The sequence below is a fragment of the Mytilus galloprovincialis genome, chromosome 4, assembly GCF_965363235.1.
Source record: "Mytilus galloprovincialis chromosome 4, xbMytGall1.hap1.1, whole genome shotgun sequence".
NCBI lineage: Eukaryota > Metazoa > Mollusca > Bivalvia > Mytilida > Mytilidae > Mytilus > Mytilus galloprovincialis.
This window is the reverse complement of record NC_134841.1, coordinates 36,323,603-36,337,030: the sequence shown is the minus strand read 5'-3', so window position 1 is coordinate 36,337,030 and position 13,428 is coordinate 36,323,603. Positions and strand designations below refer to the sequence as shown.

Genomic DNA, 13,428 nt, shown 5'->3' with positions numbered 1-13,428 from the left:
TGACAAGTATTGTAGCATGGGGATTTTCTTGGTTCATGACAAGTGTTGTAGCATAGGGATTGTCTTGGTTCAATGACAAGTGTTGTAGCAAAGTGAACTTTTTGGTCCAATGACAAGTGTTGTTGCATGGTGGTTTTCTTGGTTCAATGACAAGTATTGTAGCATGGAGTTTTTCTTTGTTCATTAGGGCCCCGCCCTATAGTGATCAGTCTGTCCGTCCGTCCGAATCTAGAGAACCATTATGATTTCATACTTTATACTTTACATGTTTATTAACCACCACCAGAGGGCGTGTCATGATGTATGTACAACTTCCTAGGTCAAAGGCGGGTCGCCCTATAGTGATCAGTCTGTCCGTCCGTCCGTCCGTCCGTAACACTTTAACTTTGTGTCCGCTCCATATCTAGAGAACCATTATGATTTCATACTTTATACTTTACATGTTTATTAACCACCACCAGAGGGCGTGTCATGATGTATGTACAACTTCCTAGGTCAAAGGTCAAGGTCAAAAAACTTTGGTTTCAGTTGACAACCCTGTGTCCTGTGGTGAAGATCGTGTCCGCTCTATATCTTGAGAACCGTTATGATTTCAAAGTTTATACTTGACATGTATATGAACCAACACCAGAGGGTGTGTCATAATTTATGAACGACTGCCTAGGGCAAAGTTAAAGGTCAAAAACTTTGGTTTCAGTTGACAACCCCATGTCCTATGGTAAAGAGCGTGTAGGTCAAAGGTCAAGGTCAAAAACTTTGATTTCAGTTGACAAACACATGTCCTATGGTAAAGATACAATTTTTTAATGCACATTATTCACAGCGGGGCCCACAGAGATGGCTCCCATCTCAATGATATCTAGTTGACAAGTGTTGTAGCAAGGGGATTGTTTTGGTTCAATGACAAGTGTTTTAGCATGGGGATTTTCGTGGTTCAATGACAAGTGTTGTAGCATAGGTTTTTTCTTGGTTCAATTACAAGTGTTGTAGCATGGTGGCGATCTTTCTTCGTTGACAAGTGTTGAAGCAAGGGGATTGTTTTGGTTAAATGACAAGTGTTGTAGCATGGGGTTTTTCTTGGTTCAATGACAAGTGTTGTAGACTGGGGTTTTCTTGGTTCAATGACAAGTGTTATAGCATGGGGATTTTTTGGTTCATCGACAAGTGTAGCATTATGCTTTTCTTGGTTCAATGACAAGTGTTGTAGCAAGGGGGTTTTCTTGGTTCAACGGCAAGTGTTGTGTGCATGGGGATTTTCTTGGTTAAATGACAAGTATTCGACTTCTTCACTGGGAATTTTCATCAATATCTGTCCATCTATTTAGGAGCTAAAGTTACCTTACAGACCGGATGATTCCTATAACACTCTCCCTAAACTAGGATATCTATCATTTTCTCTTTTTTTCAACTAGATATATATTTATATATTCATAATATATAATTTCATACTGATAATACTGGTTCAATGAAATTCAAACAAAAAACAAATTGAAGGTATTTTTTTTATTTAATACAAAAAATAAATATCTTCATCTTTACATGACTAGATGAAGAACGAAGCTGTCAGGTGGTAGAGTGATGAGATGTTCCATGATAATGAATTATTCTGTGTCTTCTTCATCCATTAACCTTCAAATAAAAAAAAAATCAATATTATTCATTTACATGTATATATCGGTTAAGATTATTCTTCACTAAAACTTAATAGAATACACTCTGCTGTTATCATAATAGTTCCTTCAAATTCGTAAAATGACAAGTTTCAGTTATTTCAGCCTTGTATGCATATAAATGATATATCCCCTTCAGCGTCTACTATAAAGATAGCACTTTGTAGATACGGCTGTTTTACAAACTTTGCCTCTTTTGGTGAGATATTTTGTTTTGTTAACGTACTGATTCCCAGATATGAAATCTGTGTTTCGTCTCATAGAGACATAATTGATAATTTGGGAATGATACCAGTATAAAAATTAATGGATAGCATTGAAATTGAATTCTGAGGAAGATCAAAAGTGAAGGGAGTGTAGTACCAATTTTCACTTCAATATAAACTATTTAAAGTTCGGAGCATATAAATGTTAAAAATTTGCCGTACATCCCTATGTTTTGAACTTTGAATAAAATAGCAACTGCAAATCAACTTTCCATTCAAGTAAATATTTTTTTATATTAAAGGTGGCACAGTTCCAGCCGTAAAGGGAAATTGCATTGTCTATATTTACAGAAGAGCATATACGTTTACATCTGAACTTTCCGGTTAGAACGGCTAATTTACAATTTGTATTGTTTTTCATCCTGTGATGGTGTTGGAAAGCCAGTCTCGTTTGTAAGAATCAAATACATCAAAACATCAAATATTGATAACTTATTTTAACAGTAAATAATTTGATAATGGGATCCAGAACCTTTAACTGGTCAGTTATTTATATTTGTTGGAGAGAAAAAAAATATCGGCTTACCTTTTATAACATACACAGGGTCTATATCATCTAGATCGTCGGTGTAAATGATGGGCCTAGGAGCATATGATCTGTAATATCTTGGTGCGTAGTATCTTCTGTATATTACATAGGCATCCGCCAGTGACATAACAAACAAAACCAATAGAACTAGCATACACAATCTCCTCGCCATCGCCATGATGTGCTGTCAAACAAAAATAAAGTATTTGAAAACATAATGCACTGAATGTTGATTCCACCGAACTTGTAATAAAGGATACAACAGATACATTCAAGTCTTCATCATAAGATTACATTGACTTACACCTAGAAATTGTAATGATGGTTGGTTCGGAATAATACTTTGCGACAGAGATGATTTCAGTTTCATATTTGTAAACTTTTACTTTCTATGTAGCAATATTCAAGCAGAGCCAACATGTATATATCTCCATTTAAAGCCATATTACAGTCCTTGCATGTTCTATCTGATTTTTTTCACACAGGGTTGCTACCTTCAATGAAGTTATTAAACCAAGAGTTCTTAAAAAAAACCTCGGACACCATCACGAGTTGCATGAACGTTATGGAAAACCTGTTTCCCAGATGAGAATTGATATGTTCGAATTGAAACCATAATCCGGTCCTCTTTTCTTCGAATGTGATCTACCGAATTTGACTTATCAACATGTTTGTACTTACAAGAGTAACACGACAGGTGTCATATGTGGAACAGGATCTGCTCACCCTTCCGGATCACTTGAGATCATGGCATGGGTTTTAAAGTGAAATTTTAACACGGAAGAGAAGTTTTTGATTCGTATCTTATTCAAAATACCATTTTGTGTAGCAAACAAAATAAATGTATTCATGACAGTAAATTTATGATGTAAACTTGATTTAAAAAAATACTTTTAAAACTACTTTTTTGTGTGTTCAGAGAGTAATTGAAATGAAAGTAATGTAAATATGAAATCATTTGAAGAACTGATAATACAGAACACAGAAAATTAATACTTACATTGAAATGTGTGCGCTTGTAAGTTCTTTGAAGAGTTTGATCAATCATGCTATGGCCAGTTTCCTTTTATAGGAAAGATCAAATAAGTACACTGGTCTCTGACTCATAATTATCTAATTAGTTTTTTGTAATAAATTATAGTCAGACCAATAAATGTCAAGATGGTCATTTGACAAACAATAAATCGCTACCTTGTTTATTTCGCTAATCAATCTGATTGGACAGTACGATAAGAGTAGAATGTTAGATATTTATATTTCCTAAAAACTAGAATATTTTTGTCTGTATACTTGCATGATGATTTTTTTCTCTCGCGAATGATAATAACTAGTCTAAGTAGATAATTAGTTTCTTTATATATTTTTTATTCGTTTCCTTTATTTTACTGAACTTTTCATATTGATGGTTAAGACAAATACAGTGTGACCTGCAATACCATAGACATGCTACAAAAAAAAAAACCCAAAAGGATGCTCATCGAAATAGAAACGAACTACAACATTAACTGTCAAATCGTCCTCGAGCTTGTTATTTATAGGATTTGGCAAAGGATGTACTTTTGGCTGCGCCCCTAATACAACAATTTCAAACTACCTTTCAAACGAAATGAATGCGCCAATTAAACGCAATTGACAAATATTCTATTTAACTATGAAAACATCTTGCCTGCATAATAATAGTTTGCTTATCGTCCAGCGGCAACTATTTCATGTATACATCATGACAAACTTAAACATCTTTGTTCATAGAGGATTGGGGAAACAAGTTATTGCAACGTATGTTAATTACTTTCCACTTTGCGACTGCTGCCTTGTAGCGGCATTAGTCTGCTCTTTTTCGAAATCTACAAGGGTGTCTTTAACGTGCAAGAGATATGGACTGTCTCTTAACACGGATCAGCCATTTATCGTCCCCTTCCCACGGACTCTCATAGTTTCTCAAGACCATACTCACAAATGGTGTCGAGGGAGAGCCGAAAATTCAGTCCCAGAAATTATCTCTCCGGAGCGGGGATCGAACCAGGAACCTTTGTGTTAGTCGTCCGATGCACTAACCACTACACCACGGCTCTCCTGACAAATACAATATATATCCCAAATTAGATAGATTCTCAACGTTGGTAGTCTGGAAGTCTTAATGCATAGTTGAAGAAATTGTGAATCCGAGGTGGAAACGAGGTAAGTAATAGTTCTAACAACACTGCTTAGTAATTAATTACTGAGTTGTCAATGGAGTTTAACTAAGAGCAAGGCAATTCCACAAAATCATTACGACATCAGGACTTTATACCCTAGACTACACAGATACTGTCAACAAAATAACTATCGGACGATAGAAGTCTACACTTAGGCGATAACCTACCCCTTCAAATCAACACTCTAACTAGAAAGTCCCAATACATCCGACTCTACATCTAAGCTTATACTTGTCCGACAGCAGGAGAAGGCCGAGTAGAAGACACCCTTAAAATAACGCTCTTTATGTCGGGAACTCATGTAGCGAACGATCTTACTGTCGAGCAGGAGAAATTCAGGTAGCATATACCCTCACAACATCGGTTTTACTGTCGGACCGTAGAACTAAAGGTAACGGAACAACTTTTGGGTAGCTGTCTCCATGCTTTCTGAGTGTGAGCGTTTAAGATTATTCATTTTAACATGATAATTAACATAACGCAAGCTTATCAACAGTAAACAGACAGCTTTGAAAGGGTTATGATACAATTAAAGAAGTGTTTCTTCAAAGTTTTCATAAATGTATAGCAACACCTATATGTTCTGTTTTATTTTGTCGAAAACAAAATCAATATTAGAACCGACGAACATAATATTCATGCAATTATCTTGTTACGGGGTTAAATTAATAACTTTTTAGGATAAGTTTATTCAAAGTTAATTGATTTCTTTTTCGAAACCGGATTATTTCTGGATGATACTTAGCTGTAGATCAAAACATACCATTCTTGTAAGTTGTAATTAATTTTATTGCAGTTTTAGTTGTTTTTTATATGCAATAATATTGACATATACATAATGATATTAATTGTAAAACACTTAATAAATCAACACACATAATTACATGTACAAATAAATGTATTAGATAATAATGGCATGTACTTCAATTAATGGAAATAAGACACTGAAACAAGACTCAGTATCATTTTAAGATATCGATTTATTCGTAAAACGTTCATTATTTTATCAAACTGCTACCATACACAATATTGTATACATTATAGATGTGCTCTTTACTTTACATTGTGTAACTGGATATGTTATAGATATGTTATAGATATGTTTTGAAAAGTCAAGTTGTGCAATAAAAAAATATAAGATTACCGAAGTGATCATTTCTCTCTCTGTAACATTTGTTAATTTTGATATTCGATGGCGTCCATCTTGAAAAAAAACCCCGCCATTTTGAAATTTCAAGATGGGTCCATAGCTAATATTGTTTAGAATACCCATCCCTACTACCATGCCAAATTTGATGCTTTTATCATCGAACCCACAATTATTTCACCAATCAGCCGGACTAAATATAGGTGGCTATATGATATACATCAAAGAAAAAAGACGCAAATATTTATAGGATCTGTTGAACCAATTCATGACAAAAAGTCATTACACGAAGATAGTTAAGTTATGTGTAATGTAAGTTTATGACATAGAAAAATATTTGGTTTCAAATTCCATGTGACTTATGCATATACTTGTGAAATTAAAATAATTTTATTGACTAATTGCCACTGTATCATGGGATATCTTGCCCACTCGATGCCCACTCGGTCTCATGGTAAAAGACTCGGATTGTGGAAGGTCGTGGCTTCAAGCAAGCAATTCAAAGCAGACTCAGAAAATTAGTTAACTTAAATACTCTAATAAATATCAGAATTATCTCCCCTTGACCACTGATCCTTTCCTCATGCATTTGAATTATTATTTTGTTTCTTTAATCACTCTGTAATGTTTATGTCATTAATTTATTGTAATTAATTTTATGCTTTTAATGGGCCCTTTAATTTGGAAAATAAAAAATATTGTATTGTATAGTGATAGGCATCTGAAACAGTTTAAATAGCCATTCCATATGAATGTCAATAAGCATTCAAAATGTTATGAAAGTATTGTGAATCAGGGACTATCATATCTCATAAATATTATCCTGGGAATGCACGTCATACTTGTTACTGGACATTAAACAACACTTCTTACTATAATTATAAATAGTTTATCAATATTAAAGTATATTTTTTTTTTCTGCGGCTAAAGGCAGGCACATATAGAATGTGACGAGGTAAAATCTGATTGTTACCGCTGAACTCTCCCCCTTATTGGGATAATGGTGTAACAGAAAAACATAAAAACAAACTATGAAAAAGTTATTTGTTATTGAATTAATTCAATTGATCGGTACGAAACACAATAAACCACTAACATAAAAGACAATAGACAAGCACAGACATAAGATTTCAAGATTTCAAGATTTTATTGTACACTCTGACAGTTTACACTGTTACAAGAGGCAGATATACATAATATACAGCTTGACAGAAGTGGTATAATAACAGAACAATATTAGGGTTACAACATACTAGCAGATAATGAAATTCATTTCCTATTACACCCATGTCACATAATGTGCATATTCTGGCCTCACGAGGTATATTTAACCATCTTCCGGCTTCTATAGGGAATTTTAAATTTGAACATCGCAGTTTACTCAAGTGTACTCTGCGTTGTTTATTTATTTTCATCAAGTAGCCTTCAAGACAGAAATCCCTTTTAAATGATAAATAAAGTTCCCCTCTTGAGGCACTTTCAGCCATACTGTGCCATTTTTGTACAAATTGGTCTTGTAAGATTTGTTTAACATAATATTTTATACTATTTTTACTAAGAATTTCTTGGCTATTCCATACAAACGATAAGCCAACATCATTCAGTATAGATTTCGCATTTAATAACCATTTTGATTGCATATTTCCTGAACAATTCATTTCATACAATAACTTATACATAATACTAGACAGTTTAGAATCATTCGAAAGTAATTTTACCCAAAAATTAAGTATACGTAATTTTACATGTATGTCTAGTGAATATCTACCTGTTTCGCCGTACACCATGAAGTTTGGTGTTGATCTTCGGACAGAGAGCACCTTCTTTAGGAATTGCAAGTGCACCGTTTCCAATATGTCTAATTTTTCATATCCCCAAATTTCGCTCCCGTATAAAAGTATAGGATCAATTAAAGAATCAAATAGCTTAAGCTGTAGATCTACTGGAATAGATATATTCTTAATCTTTCTATATAGAGCATAGAGTGCTTTCTGTCCTTGTTCTGCTAACTTCTTTTTTGTTATTACAAATTTCCCGTTTTGGTTTAAAAGCAAACCAAGATACGGGTACGACTCCACTCTTTCAATAATTGAACCATATAGTTTAAAATTATCAATCATAGCGTACTTTCTTTTGGAGAATACCATCACTTTAGTTTTTTCAACATTTACTGATAGTTTCCATATATTACAATATTGTTCAAATACATCTAAACACTTTAGCAATGCTACTGCTGTTTCAGCTAAAATTATTGTATCATCAGCATACAATAGTATAAATAACAACAAAAACGTATTTAGGTGTTCAAGAGTTTTTTGTGATACGGTTTGGAGTCCAGATATACCATTTTCACTGAAAAAAGTCTCAAGGTCCGAGAGAAATACAGAAAATAAGAAAGGAGATAAATTTTCCCCTTGACGAACACCAACTTCACAAGGAAAAAACCCTGATAACTCACCCCCTTTTTGATACAAGACTTGATATTGCCATACATATTATAAATAACTTTAAATATCTTTCCCGTGATATTACAATTTATAAGTTTTTTCCAAAGTCCCACCCTCCAAACAGTATCAAATGCTTTCTTGAAATCTACAAAAGTACAGAAAAGTTTCTTATTGTTATAAAAGTATAATTCTATCAAAACATGAAGTATGAATATATTGTCATTCGTACTATATCCTTTTCTAAATCCGGCTTGTGCCTTTGGTATAGTTTCTATCAGTTCAGCATACTTTGTCAACCTACTATTAAGTACTGCTGTAAAAAGTTTACCAAGTGAGGACACTAATGTTATACCTCTATACGAATCTGGGTTGTTCAGATCACCCTTGTTTTTATATATAGCAATAATTATTCCAACCGTCCAGATTTGAGGAACTACACCAGTATTCAAAATCATATTAAAAATCTCTCTATACATAGGCAAAGTAGCATTAATGGTTGATTTAATATACTCATTAATGACCTTATCAAACCCAGGGGCCTTGCTGTTTTTTAAATTTTTCACAGCATTCAAAATTTCTTCGTTTGAAACTTCACCATTGAGTATATTATTTACAAAATCATCATCACAGTTTGGCAAGATAAATTCGTCATCATCATCATCTGGATGTTTATCAATGTTCAAATTCTTAAAATATTCATACAAGTTACCGAGATCAATTTCATCTCTTTTTGACGTAGATTTATTCAAGTTATTTAAAATATTCTAGAGCTCTCGTGGTTCGCCTTCAGATGCACTGCGCAAGTCTTTCTCTGCCTTAAACTGAAAGTCATTAAAAGCCTTGCCCATTGCAATCTTATAAGCCTTAGCGCGATACTTCAAATCAGCTCGGGATTCGTCTGTTTTAGAGAGATAATGTTTTCTCTTTGACTTGTGAAATTCAGATCTCTTTAAGAGTACTCGTAGTTATTGAAAGGCAGTTGAATCAAAATTACAACCTGAATAAAAATATGTTCTCCCAGATTAAAAAGATTTTTATTTTAACATTTCGAGCATATTTCCCTACACACAGTTTAATCACCAACAATGAATTAAAACGAGGCGTTCCGTTTTTCATTTTCTACATTGTTATTTTTCGTATATGAAAATGATATAAAGGTTAAATGTATATTTATGCTTTGATGACTGATTTTTTTTTCACCCGGGAAAGCCGGCATGTAAAAGTAATGAAAATTATTTTCTATTTAGGTCTAGGGTTTTGTTCGGTTACATTTCTCACAATCTGTTTCTGTTTTAAAAATATCAAATATCATCTCACTAACACGCATACATGGCATTATTTGTTAATAAATCACTCGTGATAATATTCCCTCACCTGAATTAGACTGTGTTGTTTTGGCTAAATTAGTAACATACATTTGAATGTTTGAAATGTTGACGTCTATGATACTTGTCTGTTTTGCTACCATCTATGTATATGCTGAAGATTCATGTCAAAGTAAGGAAGGTAAGCAATAGAACATATTTTAAGGAGGGTATTACATCACATAAGGGGGTACAATAACATTTTATTTTTTTTTATATTGCTTTCGTTATCTGTTTGATTATTTATACATGTAGTTAATTCTATACACCATTAAGATTTTTATATTTTTTAACAGGATTTAAATAAAACAGCGTCTTCACCTAAGAATGTTAAAAAGATATACGTTCCGCACAAAACGTTACTTGCAATTTGAAGGAAAAGACTCAAATTATATTCATCGTGCTGTAATAGTCACGTGCAACCATTAGAGAAGGTACACTTTGATAATCACCACGCTTAACGTCAAGTGCTTTTACGTGTTTGTTATTAAAAATATTTTACTCGGAACATGAAATAAAACAAAAACTTGTCCTTTGTTATTTGGTAAATGCGGGATATAATTGAATTTAAAAAAAAAATCATATTGTTTCATATTCTAGTAGCGCTTAGTAGATTTCAATGTTCTGAAGTTATATGTATATCAAACTTTTGATATCTGTCCTACAATAGATATTTATAACAAAATGTCGTACTGATTTTTGTAGGCGGATATGATGTCACTGTAAATGTTAGGGGCGAACCCAGGAAGGAGATTCCTGAAGTTATTGCTTTTCATGCCTACATTTCAAAGAATGTGATTCCGGGAGCTGGTGAGAGACTTGTATTTGATGTAACAAAGGCAAATCAAGGAAGCGGCTACAACAGCAATACTGGAGTTTTTACATGTCCAAAAACAGGGATGTACGTATTTGTTTGGGTTGTCCGAATGGTTACAGCTGAACATTCGACGGAGCTGATGATTAACAATTCCGTTTACGGGTCTACATTTCTCCGTGCCAAGAAAGGAGATGATGGATCCGTCAGTGGTACAGTTGTTGCGCATGTGTGAGGGGGGGCAAGGGGTTTAACTGTTATGCTGTTATGGGGCAATTTAAGTTATTTTGAAAATATATTTGCTGTTAGCTGTTATTGTCTTATTCTTTGTTAGCTGTTATTGGGCTTTTAGTTTTTTTGTTATCTGTTATTGTGATATTGTATTTGCTGTTAACTGTTATTGAAAATTGGAATGTTAGCATTTTTTTTTTGACAGTCAATATTCGGTATAAATTGAAGATCATTGGACATTGGGGTCTACCACTACTAATATGTTTGTCCCGTATTCAGAGAAGAATTCCATTAACATATACCCATCACAGAAGTGAGGTCCAGGACAATTCAAGTATATCTTATGATTATCCTTTGTAATAAATTCCATGTACTTGGGTCCGAAGCTGCACATAACTCATTACAAACAAAGATTTATTTCGTTTCAAGCCATTGTTTGTCTACTAAACTATGTATTCTATTTACTAGTACACTTGGTACAATCAAAAACCTGATAAAAAATTGTTCAAATAAGGCCTTTGAAAATAGTGGAATAAATTGCTTTTGGAGTGTCAAAATTCGTTCGAAGTACTTGATAAATTGAATGCTTATAATTAATACTTTTGATTTATCTACCCTATATACCACTTTGCATCATAGTCTTATTAAGAAAAATTTACACCTCATTAAATGGTAATTTAGAAAAAGTCAGAATATTCAAACTCTTTTAAGTCATTTTTTTATTAGCAACAAAGGAAGCTTCAGTCAATATATATAAACAATACACCAACGTTTCATGAGAACTGCGGAAAGCATTTTTGAGTTATTTTTGAAAACTAGATAATACCACCTTTTTCTAATGAATAAAATCCTTTAACTCAATAACATAAAATCTAAAATTAATAAAAATCGAAGGGGAGTTTACAACACTAGATATAAACATTTCAGCAAAGTTTCATGAGAACTGCTGAAAACATTTTTGTGTTTATAATGTCTGAAAACTGGAAAAATCCCCCCTTTTTAATTAATAAAACCCGTTAACTCGGAAACGTAAAATTTAAAATTTATAGAAATTGAAAGTGACCTCATGTTGATAGATATAAACAATTTACCAAAATTCCTTGCTTTGTGAAAGCATTTTTGAGATATTAAAGAAAACTGAAAAAAAACACCAATTTTATTTAACATAAAATCTAAAATTTATAAAAAAAAAAAAAAAAAAGGGAGCTCACGTCAATTATAAATATAAACAATTTCCCAAAGTTTAATGCAAATTGGTTAAAGAGTTTTTGAGTTAATGTCCGACATGTTGACAACAGACGGACAACAGTATACCATAATACGTTCCGTTACCGAGCGTATAAAAAATATTATATTATATTGAGTAGTAATTTAATCACATTCTAGACACATAAATTAATACTAAAAACATAGTCATAGAAAATGGAATGCATTACAAAGGATTATATCCGTAATAAGAAATACTGATTTGTCAAAGACCGAATTATTTTAATATTTCATTTACTGTTATCTGTTTTTGTCCATTTTAATTCCTTGTTATCTGTTATGAGCCAAATCAATTTGCTGTTTTGCTGTTATTGGGACCCCCCTTGCCCCCCCCCTCATGTGTCAAAAGGTGATACGGTGTATGTCCGTAACCATTCAGTATATGCTGGTGATGGTAGAATACATACCAACGTTCACGGAAAACCAACATTTTCTGGGTGGCTACTACATTAGATTCAGTTTGAATTTATAAAAATGATTTAGCTGTTTATTATTTTAGTTTATTTCTGAAATTCAGCATAACTTGTTGTTTTGACCAAAACTTATGTAGAGCTAGATTCTCATATAAGATATAGGCGTATATTGATTGTTTAAGAGCAAATGACTTTCGTTATGCATATGAGACAATATCTGAAAAAGTCTAGTTTTTGGCAATAAGAAAAAACCAAAAAAAATTCTTTAGACCCGGTATTTTAATAGCACAAATCGAAGAACACACATTGGGGATCTAGGAACTGTTGTCTGTAATTCAAATACTTGTTTAATAAGGAAACAATGGCAATTTAAAAAATGGTACAAAAAAAATCCAGTTCTTTCCTGTTACCAAAGTGAATCAATTTTAAAAAGTTTCTAATGGGAATAAGGAATAAGTTTAAGACACTATTTGTGGTTTACTAGTATATCCTGCAATAGTTAATTATCAAATGCCAATTATTGATTTTAGCATTTGCAATACTAAAGGTTTAGAAATATACTTAAATATAGTCAGATATGTCGGTAACATGAAAGAATCTTGAGTAACAGGACAACGGTAACAGGACAGAGTTGGTAACAGAAAGGATTTTTCTGCTTTATTTTAAAGTTTAAGAAAAATAAATCATTTTAGATTGGTCACAATTGGAAGATAACAGCAAACAATGTCATTTATCCTTTGAAACTGTATTTGCAAGATGAAAAATCTGCCCAGGTAATGAAAAATTCTAAAATAAATTCCTTTCTGTTACTATCTACTATACTAGAATTGCACAATGTTCTCTGCTGTTATCAAAAGCAAAAAACCTATTTTTTATTCAATATACTGTATATTATTTTGAAATTTATTTGATATTGGGGTGATAACTTATATTAAATGAAATGGTTGGCATATAGTAGATTAACTGTTCGATTCTTCAGTGAAATTGTCTTGAACATCCTTCCTGTTACTGATGATGGTTATGCTGTTACTTTTGATCAGGTAACATGACAGAAAGTAACAGAAAGGAATTACGCGATAGTTTTTG

General features: G+C 32.7%; 1 long non-coding RNA gene and 1 pseudogene across 1 annotated transcript; one reads left to right on the top strand and one right to left on the bottom strand.

The window, feature by feature from the left end:
- Window positions 1-1,488: 1,488 nt before the first annotated feature.
- Window positions 1,489-3,573, bottom strand: LOC143072020 (uncharacterized). The gene is made up of 3 exons (XR_012977018.1): window positions 3,466-3,573; window positions 2,463-2,649; window positions 1,489-1,629 (listed from the first exon to the last, which is right to left on the bottom strand). It is a non-coding gene; the product is annotated as an uncharacterized LOC143072020 (long non-coding RNA).
- Window positions 3,574-9,622: 6,049 nt separating this feature from the next.
- Window positions 9,623-12,417, top strand: LOC143070573 (caprin-2-like; annotated as a pseudogene).
- Window positions 12,418-13,428: the final 1,011 nt, after the last annotated feature.